General features: G+C 47.5%; 1 long non-coding RNA gene across 1 annotated transcript in view; it reads left to right on the top strand.

Annotated features, from left to right (window-relative positions):
* Positions 1-13,089, top strand: part of LOC138516073 (uncharacterized) — a 47,934-nt gene extending 34,845 nt beyond the window's left edge. Inside the window, exon 5 of the long non-coding RNA XR_011282220.1 lies at positions 10,286-13,089. This is a non-coding gene — a long non-coding RNA (uncharacterized lncRNA). The remainder of the gene's footprint in view (positions 1-10,285) is intronic.
* The last annotated feature ends 559 nt before the right edge of the window (positions 13,090-13,648 follow it).

Genomic DNA, 13,648 nt, shown 5'->3' with positions numbered 1-13,648 from the left:
TAAGACTGGGAATTACAGCTGGCGTGCAGAACAGCAGATGACAATGGTACACGGGGGCCTCCTGCTTTGATAACGCAGGCGGAGAGGCAAGCTGGCTACAGTGGTACTATCCTTGACTCCAGAGATCAGAGAAGTCAACGGGTTCATCACAGCCAGTGAGTCGGAGGAAGCTGATAGCAAACCGAACTGTGTTGAGCCCAAGGTTGCAAGTGGCAACATTTTGAATGCAAGGAATCCGAAAGAGAAAGAACTTGTGTATGTGTTTGAACTTTTAAGAAAGCCCAGTTGAGGTCCAGGTGCAGAGGGGTCCAGCGCTACGTGGGTGCTCATTCGAAAGACTCAGACCGGGACCTGTTCTTTGAAACTACAAGAACCAGAAGGCCCTAGGAAATGGTGCCATGAGGCGTCAGAGTGGTCCTATAAGGCTCATGTCAAATCACTGGTACAATCAAAAGTCTCTGACCAGCTGCCAGAGGAAAGCGAGGGGAGCCCAGCTTTATGATAAGATTGTGAACTGTGGAATAAGGCAAGTGTGAACCCGACAGAGGGATACCGAAAGAAAGCTAGGAGAAGGAACACCTCACTTTTTAATGAGAATGAGCAACACATGAACTGTGATAGAAATACATGAACTGTGTTAAGGAAATGCTGTAGTGAACCCAACCCAACGGGGGGAGGCCCATTTTTGCAAGGAGGATCCAAGCCCGACAGAGGGAGACCCTAGGGGTGAAAGGCAATCACCCAAGGTGCAAGACCACAGAGAGAACTTTTGTTTTTATGTTATTTGCGAATCAAGAATAATACACCCGTGAACATTGTGTCGACAAGAGTGAACCAGGTTGAGGGTTTTTCGCAGTGGGGAATTGTTTAAAAGGACATTTGAATATCACAAGCAATATTTGGAAGGCCGTAGTGAACCCGACGGAGGGAGGCCTACGTTGCAAGAGGGATCTGATCCCGACAGAGGGTGATCCAAGGGGCGAAGAGCAATCACCCAAGGTACAAGAGTACCAAAGGAACCTTTTGTTTGCTTGTTATTTTGAATCAGCCAGCAAGCCTTTTCTGGCAAGAGTCTTTTTCTGGCAAGAGACTTAGCCTCTGAAGGTTTTGATAGTATTGAACTGGAACTGTGAACCATGTGCCGACAATGCCATGGAGTTTGCTGTGCTCGAGATGCTTGCCTTGTCCCGTGCTTCAAATATGGAGAAGGAAGACCCAGCCATACCATCTTGACTTATCATTTTGTGAAAACCTCTTTCTTTTCTGGTGAACATCATCCCACACTCGTTTTGTAATTTAGTAGTAAGGATTAGCAATAGTCCTTTTTTAGTAGAGGACCTTTTTATTTGACAAGACACCACTAGGACTGCCTTATTATTATTTGATGGTCGTAGCTTGCTCCCATCTTAGATTCAGGTTTACATTTGGCGTTTATCTCACCCATTATAAAGTTCAATAAACACCCTTGAACTGTGATCACTTGTGTCTGTCTTTTTTACTGTTGCCACCATGAGTTCCTTACACTACCCAGTGACAATTGGCCTGCCCTTTTAGAGACTGTCAGTCCATTTGTTGTGTCCATCATAGGTGGGAGCGAGCTCTGGAAAGCCACTTGTCGCATGTAATTATTCCTTTTTGTGAACCTCCTCCATTCTCCAGTCCTGCAATTAATCTCACCTTAGGGCCAAAGTGCCCTAAACTCTCACACAGAATCTAGCTTCCCCTATTGTGGGATGGTTTGGGGTGATTACCTGAAAATGTGTGCCCATCTTCCCTCCCCTCGAAACTACAAACCTGTCCCTGAGCAACCAAACAAAAACCTGCCTAGGTGATGGAGGGATGCCCTGGATGGTTGGAGCAATACAATGTGTCCCTGCAACAACCAAACAAACACTTGCATGGATGAGGAGGGTTGCCCCTGGAATGGGTGGAGCAACAGCCTTATATAAGCCTATGGAGAAAGGGCTGGGGGTCTTCTTTTTGGCTGCTGGCGGTATGTGCTGACTGGGGGAGTTGAGGGCAAAGATGCCTCCTATCTAAGATACCCTTGTCCCCAGTCTACCTTTCATTTTCTTCCTCTTCCCCAAACTGTTCTATTTTTCCTTTCTGCCCTGCCCCCCTCCCCCGGTCATTGTCTCTGTCTCCCTGTGTCTCTGACTCCCTGTTTTTCTCTCTGTGTTTGTCTCTCTGTGTACCACTCTGCACCTGCTCTTCTCTCTCTCTCTCTCTCTCTCTCTCTCTCTCTCTCTCTCTCTCTCTCTCTCTCTCTATCTCTTTTTCTCTCTCTCTCTCTGTATCTATCTCTCTCTCTCTCTCTCTCTCTCTCTCTCTAGCTCTCTCCCCCTCCCATTTCCCCCCTCTACCAGCCTCCTTCTCCAACTCCTTCTTCAACACTTCCCTTTCTCCCTTGGTGTCCCTTCCCCCCTTGCATCTTAGTGTACTCCCCAGGTCCCGGGTTCCATGCCAGTGGGTGTGCTTAGCTAGTCCAGTGTGTCTAATTTATCCTGCTGGCAATGAGTTTACTCCACTTGCTGTAATAAATGTGTTCCTGGTTTCTACAAAGACCTTGGTGCCTTCATTGTGTTCCCACTCTTCAGTGCAGCCTGCCTATTATTGCCAGGGCGGGACACAGTCCGTCTGCGTAGACAATGCACCCCCACCGGGTCTGTTGACTACCTTATCCAAAACTGTGGCCCTGTCTGGGGTCTCCATCACGGCCTCCCCCATTATGGCCAGCCTCCCATCTTCCACAGTTTTCTGGTACCTGTGCCACAGATCCAGAACCAGGTCTAGGTCCCTGATCACCCAAATAGCACCTTAATGTCTGCACCTTCTCTCAGTAAACTCACCCCTGTTCTGAGGCTTCACTCCTCTCCTCTGTCCATTTTCCCTCTGTCCATTTTCCCTCTTTTAGAAACTACAGACCAGTCCCAGAGAAGAGGAGTTCCTGTCCTGAGAGCGGCCTGCTATACCTGTGCGTGGCTGCTGGACCAAGTAGTAAGGTTAGAACTGAAGTATCAGTCACGTGCACTGACATTGCCAGCTTGTAGTTTGAGGGGAGGGCTTGTAGCCTCTGAGGGGGAGGCAACACTGAGGATAGATCGGTGTACCCATCCAGTCTACCCAAGTCCCACTCCCACAGTGGCAAGGCGCTGGTGCGTTGCCACTGCCAGAGGAGGATCTGCCCACCTACACAACATCATACAATTGTACTGGCAAATTGTAGGGTGTATTTTTCCGGATAACCTCCCCAACTAGTCATAGCATCCAGCTCTCAACCCCTAATTTTATCCGGTGTTCGGTTTTAACCTACCCCCGTAACAAACTCACCTTCTAGGCTCATACTGGAGGGTGAACACATGCAGCTGTGCTCATTGCTCACCTTAGGGACTGCTCCAACAAGAGCCCCATTTTAGAGTGTACTACATGTCGCTTAATTGAGTTTTCTGGTGTGCCTGAATCTGGGTACAAAGAATGGTGGGGTGGCACCTTAAAAGTAATTCCTTCTGTAGATACCTTTGTGGAGTGTGCCCTGATATCCTTCAGTTTGCTTGTCTGGGCAGCTGGAGCCCTCATCACACCGAAGCGCCTAATTCAGTTTACTAGTACCAGAGCCACCTAGTCTGTACCAAACCCATCTCCTAGACACTCACTAGGAGTGAACAAAGCTAGTAGAGCACCCAACCTCACCCACTTACCCATTTTTATTGTGCGTATATCCTGGTCGTGTGAGCCATGTATTTCTTTAGGACCACGAGAGTGAGACTCTATAGATCGTCTATGCCCGGAACTCTTTTGTGCGGATTTCCTGACCTGCCTGCCTGAATCGGAGTAGTTTTTCAGATGCCGCATGGGAATTGTACATAACACTACTTTTGGAAGTGGACAAGTAGCTTGGCATTTCCGTTCCCCCTGTCCTGCAACAGTTTATCATCCAACCCCTTCCCTAGTTGATCGCCTGTGAGTGTGCATATGTGAGTGTCTGAGTGAATGTGTGTGCGCTAGAGTAACCCTGGATGACAGACTTGGATAGTAGGGACTCAGTGGTGGGTGCTGACCTATGCCCTGTAGTGATTTAGTATTTGTCAAGACATCTTAGTTTGTGTACAACATCTTTTGGACTATCTTAATGGGAAATTCTGCAAGGCAGGGAGTGAGTCTTTCCCCTGATTCCGCTGTGGCACTCATGGCTACAGTGCATGGCCCAGACATTGTCAGATGGATGCCAGTATGGCATACACAGACCAAGCATCAAAACCTACTGGTCTGGCCCAAATGCAGGATCCTTTGATGATACTCACCTAGCTGCAGTGCATGAGGTTCTTAAAAGGGAGAAATGGAAGTCAGCAGGTAAGCAGTGGGAGGCTTACACATTGTGGTCCCAGCAAAGCGTGTCTGTGGCAAAGAAGAAATGGCTGAAACAAGTGACCATAGAGAAAATGCTAGAACAACATAATCTAGAGAAGATGAGAAATTACTCCAATTCAGGTGTGAGCCCCGCCTGTTCCCAGAGTTGCCCCTAATAACCCCTTCCACCCCAGAGGATGTTCTAGATTTTTCTGTGCTTTCTCACCCACCCAGCTGTTCTGCTTCCTTCCCAGTCCCTGGCCCGTGTATATATGCCCCTGCTGCCTCAGCCCCTGTACTATCTGACCCTGCTGCACCTGCACATTCTGTAGTATGATCTGCCCCTGAGCACCCTGTGCTGGCCAGCCAGGTCGTGGCTACCAGGTCTACTGACCACGTCCCTGCTTTCCTGGTCTCCACTTTACTCCTAGTGCCCAACTCTAAACAGACGTGAGCCCTTCAGCGATTAGAGATGCATATGTCAGATTCCTCTCCCCCTGTGTAGAGACTAATAGGACCAGAGCAACCGTTCAAAGGTATGGGGTGGACCACCCTGCCATTGAGCAGTACCCCAAGAGGGCATGGGATCTAAGGTTAGCTAAGGATTTCCTGGCCCAAGCCCTGTCTTGCCTCAAAGTAAGGGAGGCCAATGCCATTAAACACCTGTTTGACAAGGCCAGGAATTCTGACACCGCCTCTTCCTCCTTCTCAGAAGAGAAAGGGGGGGTGGTGGTAGCACCCATGAGGACTGTGGCTGCCCATCAGGCATTCACATTAGCCATAGTCCACCAGCCCTGGTCCCCAGCAGAGATACCAGCCTAAAGGGCCAGTTCCCCAATGTTAGGAAGAGCCCTCAGGAGTCTGTAGTGTTCTTGACGGATGTGATAGCCACCTATGCTCCTTCTCTGGCTGACATCCGTCAGTTACTGAGGACACTCCTGTCCTCTGACCAGTTGGCCACCATTATGACCATGGCTAACTGGACCATAGAAATGGACCTTCAAAATCTGCCTGGAAAGACAAAAGGTGACTCCAGCTAATCCTGCCCTGTCCCAGAAGTTAAAAGACATTGTAAACGCAGTAGCAGAACTCTACCCTGCAGTCACCAATTTTGAAAGGATCAAATCATGCAAGCAGCATAAACATGAGGATGTGGCTGAGTATCTTGAGAGGGTAAAACAGTTCTTCCAGCAATACTCTGGGATGGATAACCATGTTAAGACAGCTAGGCCCCTGATGGTCACCCAGTTTGTAGAGGGTCGGCTGCCAAAGGCAAGCACAGATAACAAGCTGGTGTGTTTTGGGTGGTACAGCATGTCCTATTCCAGCACCTTGGCACAAGCCAGGCACTACTGCAACCATCATATGAAGGCGCAGGAGGACACTAAAGAAAAAATAATGCAGCTGACGTTTGCCACTCTGGACATGCAGGCTGATGAGACGCTGCTGCTGCAATGCCCGGATCTCCTGACCTGGATGAGACAGCCCTCCAGATGGTGCATGCACCCTATGGGGGCCAGTATGGGGCCTCTAGAGGACAGTATGGATTTAGCAGGCGAGGAAGGGGAATGGAAGGAACCATTTACCACTCCCAGATGCCCCCTCTGAACTCACAGTACTGGGGACATCAGAACCCTCGGTACATGCCTCAGCCTGTCCCAGGACAATATCCACACCCTGGCCGGTACCCATCCCAGTTGGGCCCCCTCGTGCATCAGTACCAGTGCACCTGACCTAGCACCCCAAACTGGACAACCCCAGGCCGGAACCCAGACCAATACTTCTCATCCCCCAGCCAGCAGTCAGAACAGCCAGGGTGCCTCTTCTGGCACTGCGTTGCAATCCTGGTCCCAGCAGCTAGGCCAGAGTCCACTCCAGGTACCTCAAGTCTGATAGGAACTGGACCCAGATGAAGTGCCCCCAGCAGCCCAACTCCTTGCCCTAACCATCCCCTTCCCATCTGTGAGTAAAAAGGGGCTGTTGGCTTTGAAACGCTGTGTTAAAGGAGTGTTTGGTGCAAAAAGGAGTTGCAAACTACAATCCCCATGAGCCTTTGCATGGCAGTTGGCTGAGTGGGACAGGTGCAGCCAACTACTATTTAAGAACCTCCTCGGCCCATGCTGCTTGTTGGTGATTGATGGCGTGGCAGGCACGGGCCGGAGGAAGCTGTATGCGGAGATGTCGGTGGAGGTTCCATTTCTCATCTAGGACTCGGGCTGAGTGGTGAACTATTGGAACGCGGGCCCGGCGGTGACAGTCTGCTTATCTTAGCAATGCTCAATGTGTCACGGAGTAAAGGAGCAGGAGCACGGTGGCAGACCGTACAAAGCGGGATAATCATTGCCTGGGGAGGAGCCAGCGTGCCCCCCAGGCCTCAGATACGTTTTTGAATGGAACGCATGTAGTACCAAGCATGTATTTGTTTCTGTTGGATGCTGTTCGCACCGCGTGAAAGACTCGCTGATTAGCATTTTCATTACTGTGGGCGTGTTCATTTCAGTCCGCTCATAGTGACTTCTCCAAGCTTACAAACTCATGTTGGCAGCAGTACCATTATTCCTGTCAGATCAAATCACGCTCGCAGCATACGAGTGTGGAACATTTACGTAGTGTGCAGTAACAATGTGTTTATTGCACGGTGCATGTGCCCATGGGGGCTTACAATGATGTGAAGTAGCGCTGTGTTCATTATGTTACTCATGTGTCTATGGAGCATTTACATGGTGTGAAGTAACGCTGTGTCACTTATACTGCGCATGTGTCTGTTCCAGACTCCTGGCATCTGTTTTCCTTTTCCTTTAAGGGTGTCCAGATGATTTGGAAAAGAATGCCAATGGGGTATATCCATGCCACAACAGTGGTCCCCCAAATTCTCCACCAGGACCTCTCGGATATATAGTGCTGCTCGGCTCCAGCAAGCTTTTGATATATGTGGATGATCTGCTAATCTGTTCTACAACAGAGGAAATGTGCACTCTTGACACATTTCATCTGCTCACTGAGTTGACTAGCCGAGACCACAAGACATCAAAGGCGAAGCTTCAGTTCTGTAAATCTGAGGTGAAGTATCTGTGGCACATCATCAGCAAGCGTTGCAAGTTCCTGGATCCCGAGAGAGTAAAGGCTCTCTCAGCCATACCTCCCCCAGTGACTCGGAGTGAGCTGCGCTCCTTTCTATGCGTAGTAGGATACTGCCGGTAGTGGATCTGGATCTGTGATTATGCCATATTTGTATGACCACTACAGGAGGCCATCCTGTCGGATACGGTAGACCCTGTGCCTTGGGCCACTGAGCAAAGGCAGGTCTTTGTACGAGTCAAAGCAGCCCTGTGAAGTGCACCTGCATTGGGCATGCCTGACTACGACAAACGCTTCATCCTTTACTGTCATGAGAGGAAAGGACTAGCTTCCGGGGTACTGCTTCAAGATCACTGTGGTGCACTGCGTCCTCTGGCATACTTCAGCACTCTGCTTGACCTTGTCGCTGCTGCCATACCTTCCTGCTTGCATGCTGTTGCGAGCTCTGGGTCCCTGGTTCAGAAAAGCAAAAATATTGTCCTGGACAGTGAGCATGTAGTTAGGGTACCCCACTCTGTGCACACTCTCTTGACACATAGCAGACCCAACATCTTTCGCCAGCCTGCAAACTGAGATATGGGGAGACCCTTTTCAACAGTAACAACATCACTGTAGAAAGGGCCCCCGATTTCAACATTGCCTCCCAAGTGCCAGCGTTGATGAGTACCTCGGGGAGCATGACTGCCTCCTGGTAGTACATCAGCAGGTTACTGTCCGCCCTGTCCTTTCCACCACTCCAATTCCTATTTGTGGATGTGTCCGCCCAACAGTGTATGTCTGATTGGGCCTCGTATCAATTGTGTCCTGGGATGAAGTGAACAACACCTTCAATGTCCTGGAAGCAGAGCACCTATCTCCCTCACCAGAGCCTGCAAGCTGATGTCAGAGAAGCAGGTTAATATCTTGACTGACAGTAGATATGCACTAGGTGTGTGCCTAGATTATGACATCATCTGGTGGGAAACGGGATATCTCACAACAGCTGGGACCCCAATCAGGAATGCTTCCCATGTCACTGCCCTTTTAGATGCGTTGCTCCTACCTGACAAGATCTCAATGATGCACTGTAAAGTGCACCAGACCAGAAACACCCTAGCAGACAACAGGTAACAACGTGGCAGACCAGACAGCAAAACATGATGCCCAAAGCACTCCTGAGGGGACACAAGAAACAGCTCTCATTCTCCCCACTTTTTCAGTGCAAGATCCTGTTGCAGAACTGACAACATTGCTACAGACACTGCAGGCTATCCTAGGAACAAAAGAGCTAGAGAAACATAGAAGGATAGTGTGCACCCAGGATGAATCAGGACTGTTGCACTGCCCAGAAAGGAAACCAGTGGCATCAAGTTTTGCCCAAGAATATCTGATTCACCTGGCACACAGCACAGCACATGTGGGTAGCGATGCCATCACTAGCTATATAAAGAGTAGCTTATTCGCTCCTGGGTTGGGAGAGAGAGCAAAACACTTTGTTCAACAGTGTCACATCTGCCAACTTCATAACATTGGTAAGTCAGTGAAGGTTGCCGCTGGCTCTGCCCACCTGCCCCCTGTTGGGCCCTGGTATTCGATCCAAATGGATTTCATAACACTGCCACCAGTGGGTAAATACCAGTATGTTCTGGTCATCGTGGACATGTTCAGTGACTATGTGGAGGCCTTCCCATGTATCCAGATGATCCAGATGATGCTATCACAGTGGCCCGAAGATTACTTAGGGAAATGTGTCCAAGGTGGGGAGTGGCTTCTGCTCTTTCTAGTGACCTAGGCCCACATTTTGCCAACCAGGTGATGACTTACATGCTTAAGGCCCTATGCATTAACCAAAAGTTTCATGTACCATACAGACCACAAAGCTCTGGGAAAACTGAAAGGTGGAATTTGGAGCTCCAGAACAAGCTGGCAAAAATGTGTGCACTTGTTGGGTCAGAGTGTTATGTATTTGTATCAGACGCCTCTGATGAAATCTTTGACCATGCTGCTCACATCACCTCCCTTAGGGCCACCCCCAAGGATACATCCAAAGACTTTCTAGGAGGAATAAAAGACTGGTTCAGCTTTTTCTGGAAAAAACTGCGTTCATATATCTTACGCATTTGGGAAGTGCCTGGCAAGTGCTGTTAGCTATGACTGCTTTGGACCCTGCCATTTCGTCCTCGGATTCAACTACTAACAAGATATTGCAGTTTTTGACTTAACATCTTGTCATAGTGTGTAGCCCCACCCCATTGACCCTGGAACCACTACTTAAGGGTCTGTGTGGACGTATTTGGGATGTACCTGGAAAGTGCTGTTAGCTGTGACTGCTGCAGACCCTGCCATTTCATTGTCGGATTCAACTACTGACAAGGTTTCCTTTCAGGCAATTCTAAAGACACTTGGGGCCTCATTACGACTTTGGCGGTAGCCATGCCCTTAATAAGGGCATGGCTACCACCAAAACCGGGTCCGGGTTCCCTGAATGGGGAATTACCGGGCCATTCCAAGTTTGGAGGTCCCGGTAATTCCTCCTTCAGGGAACCCGGGCCCGGACTTTCCCCATTCCCATTTGAGCTCCCATAGGGCTCAATGGGAATGGGTGCAGGGAGCTAACAACGGGCCAGTTACGACCAGCCCATTGTTAGCTCCCTGGTCCCCTTGCGGGACCCGGTAAGGACGCCTGGTTTTACCAGGCGTCCTTACCGGTTTCCGCGAGAGAACCTCGTAATGAGGCGGAATGGGTTTAACGGGTCCGCCTCCATTAGTGGCACCCGTTAACCCATTCCGCCAAGGTTATAATGACACCCTTGGACTCTTTTGGCTTTGCCTTTCAACTGCTACTGAGATGTACTTATCCTGGTTCCTTATTCTATTGCAGATATTGCAGTCTTCGACTTAACATCTTGTCGTAGTGTGTAGCCCCACCCACTGGACCCCGGAGCCACTACTTAAGGGTCTTTGCACGCGTCCTTGGGAAGTGCCTGGCAAGTGCTGTTAGCTGTGACTGCTGTGGACCCTGCCATTTTGTCCTCGAATTCAACCACTGACACGGTTTCCTTTCAGACAATTCTAAAGACACTTGGACTCTTTTGGTTTTGCCTTTCAACTGCTACTGAGGTGTAACATTGTGGGATACATTGACCCACTCAGCAGAATTCCCATTCATAACGAAGCTGCACTTCAGCAGTAACAGCAAAATGGCTGCGCTGGCTCCTTTGAGAATCACTGTCTCGCATCAAAACTCTGTTTTGCAGCTCCAAAATTATGGCTGCACTGTTTTGCCAAGCACCATTGGGCAAGTTGGAACAGGGAGGACCCCAGGAAGGCTGCCAGGGTGTGTTCGGGTATGTACTATAGAAGCGGAGTGAAAAAGCAGCACTGCTTTGCTGCTAGCCAAAAGCTTCCCATTGAAAAGGGAAATATTTTACATTTACATTTAAAATGATGCCGCTCTCATGCTCTTTTCATCTGGTCTACATTACTCTGCTTTTATCAGTGAGGTCCTGCCATGCCCATCCATATTCAGATGGTGCTCCAGCAGAAGAGAGCATTATCCCTGAATAACAGGCTGTGTCAGACCAGATCCAGGAAATCAATAGAAGCTTTACTTTCAGCCGCACAGATACACGCTTGACTTTTGGGCTACAAAATGTCAAAAATCACTGCTTCAAAAGAAACCCTAGCTCTAAGGGCATATGTCAATTTCAGTGGAGCTGTGTCTTAAACAGATTGCAGTATTAGTGAAACTGACTAGGGCTGCACAACAATGCTGGAGAGTCAGAAGGAAGAGAAAACCTTTTGAAATGGTCAGCCCAGCAGACTTCACCATGTGTTAAAATGCGCTTTTGCAAATAAGGAAAAATGCCTGTTTTAAAAGTGTAATGTTGAAAAAAGGCCCTGTCTTGGCCTACCAATGTAAAGGGGGTTTTGCTGGGAAACATATATGGGATGTTTTATTTCAACAGGCTGCGGCTGATCGAGAACAAATTAAAATAAAATAAAGAAATAAAGGCATAGGCTATACTAGAAAATTAGCCAAACAGGGTTCTACTATGGCTCAAGGGACAGTTGGGGGATGGGGCTTCCCCCAACAGGAGCCACAAGGGACTTCTGGGACACCCACATGTTAACTGTTGCCTTTTGAAACTTTGAATGACCAAGAGAAAGAAATATCACACGCTCGTCAGACTTCTGTCTGGGCGTCAGCTTGAGACAATAGATCTGGGACACTTACGTGCAACTTTTGAAGTGACAACCACCAGTCACTCAAACTGGGGAAACTCCAGGGCAGCCCTGGGCTAAACTGACATTTGGTGGTGGCCTGAAGAAAAAAATGGTCCCAGTTGGAGGACAAAAGCCACCCCATATTATCTCAAAAGACTAGTTTATTAATAAAACTTTGAAACTTGTATCTCAGTTGGACAACACAGAAAGGCGAATGTTTCACAATCCAGATGCAATTTTGGTGGCTTTAATTTAAGACGTGGCAGCCTTCACTGGCATATAAAGGACAGAAATGACAGAGAATTGGATATTCTGAGGAAAGTGTATATGGTGCCACTTTGAAATTCAATATTCACATGCCTTGTGATAATATGTACACGTGTATAAAGTTATAGAATTTTAGGTATGATATTTCTCACTGAAGAGGACAGAAAATGATTAGATGGACGAAACAAAGTCCTACAAACTAGAGAGTTGGACTGCCATGCTCTGCATGAAATATGTAATCTGTTTATGTAATTTGTAAAAATTCTGCAACTGTATAAATGTGTGATTTATGTTAAGATGGATTTTTGGCTAAAAGGACTGTGGGATGGCTTTGCACCTCATAAAACACAACCCCCTAAACTGAGTCCCCTCCTTGAGGTGACCAACACAGGTTGACCTATCCGGTTCTCAAGGGGTAGGTCTAGCTTAGTTCTGCCCAACCATAAATTCTGTGATGTCCCCCGTTTTATAAATAAGAGAGGCCGACACACACTCTAGACGCTCTCTCATGAATTTCCAGCGCCTGCGTATCCAGACACTCCAGATCCACCTTTGCAAGATTCCAGACCCTACTGCCAGGCCAAAGCATTGCTGACCCCATCCCAGCAAAGCCATTGATCCAGAAACCCATCTAAGTTCCCAATAACAAAGAACAAATTCAAGCGCAGATTGTGAGTATTTCCCCATCCTATAGCCACACATAGTCTACCCCATCTTGACCCTTTGTCTTTGTCCTATTTTCTAAGTAATCCTTTCCATGTCCTGGTAACTTGTTTAAGACTGTTAGAATTTTCTGTGCATCCAGTCCTTGATCTCCCAGCATTAGTGCCACTTTTCTATTCATTTCTGTCTTGCATAGATCATAAGACCTTCGTCATATTTTGAATAATCAAATGAATTCCCACATAAAGTTGAACGCAGGCTGAAAAGGTTGACGTCACGAATCAACCTTGGAGCGTACCATGTTTTTCTTTAACAATATAGTCTTGATAATCTAGTTCAAGTAAAACTTGCCTTTCTTTCCAAACTGATTTTTTCTTTGTAACTGCTTTATTTTACCAAAAACCGAATTTCTTTCACCTTGAAAATCTCATCCAATTCTTTAGCTATAGTCACTCTTTCACTTCTATGTTATCCTTGTGATGTGCATCTATTCCCCAACCTAAAAACTGCATTCCGATTCTGTGTATTTCTCCCGTTTTAAAAAATAACTGTTTTGACTTTTGAAACTAAAAAAGGTGAAAATGCAACTTTTCCATGTGTGATTTGACTGCACTGTGTTTTCAATTTCAACCTGCTTTGTGAACTGTGTGCCTTTTTATGACATCTTACCTTATAGTTACTGGTGATATTATAGCCCTGAGACTGTGATAACACATATATATATATATATTTTTTTAATTTTATTGGTTTACATTCAAACCTTTAAAATACACAAAACATTCACAAAACAAACATTCATTCATTTCACTTCAGACCAACTCTTTACAAGTCTTTACAAATCTCCTTTTCACTGAGTCTCGCTCATCCATATCAGTGAGTGTTTAGCTATTTCTTCTTTTCCATGACCTCAACTTAAAAGGATTTTCCAAGAGGACAAGAGATGTTTCACGTCCTCACTTTTTTGCAGGCACACTTGGGACTATCAATCGATTTTCAATTATCGCTAAAAAGTGTGTTAACGGCAAGACTAATTTCATGTCTCTCCCGTTGAACATTTGTTGCCACCACTCTTCAGCGTCAAGCGACG

The sequence above is a fragment of the Ambystoma mexicanum genome, chromosome 6q (genome assembly GCF_040938575.1).
Source record: "Ambystoma mexicanum isolate Mex_15411 chromosome 6q, UKY_AmexF1_1, whole genome shotgun sequence".
Taxonomy (NCBI): Eukaryota; Metazoa; Chordata; class Amphibia; order Caudata; family Ambystomatidae; genus Ambystoma; species Ambystoma mexicanum.
This window is presented reverse-complemented; position numbering and strand designations above follow the sequence as displayed.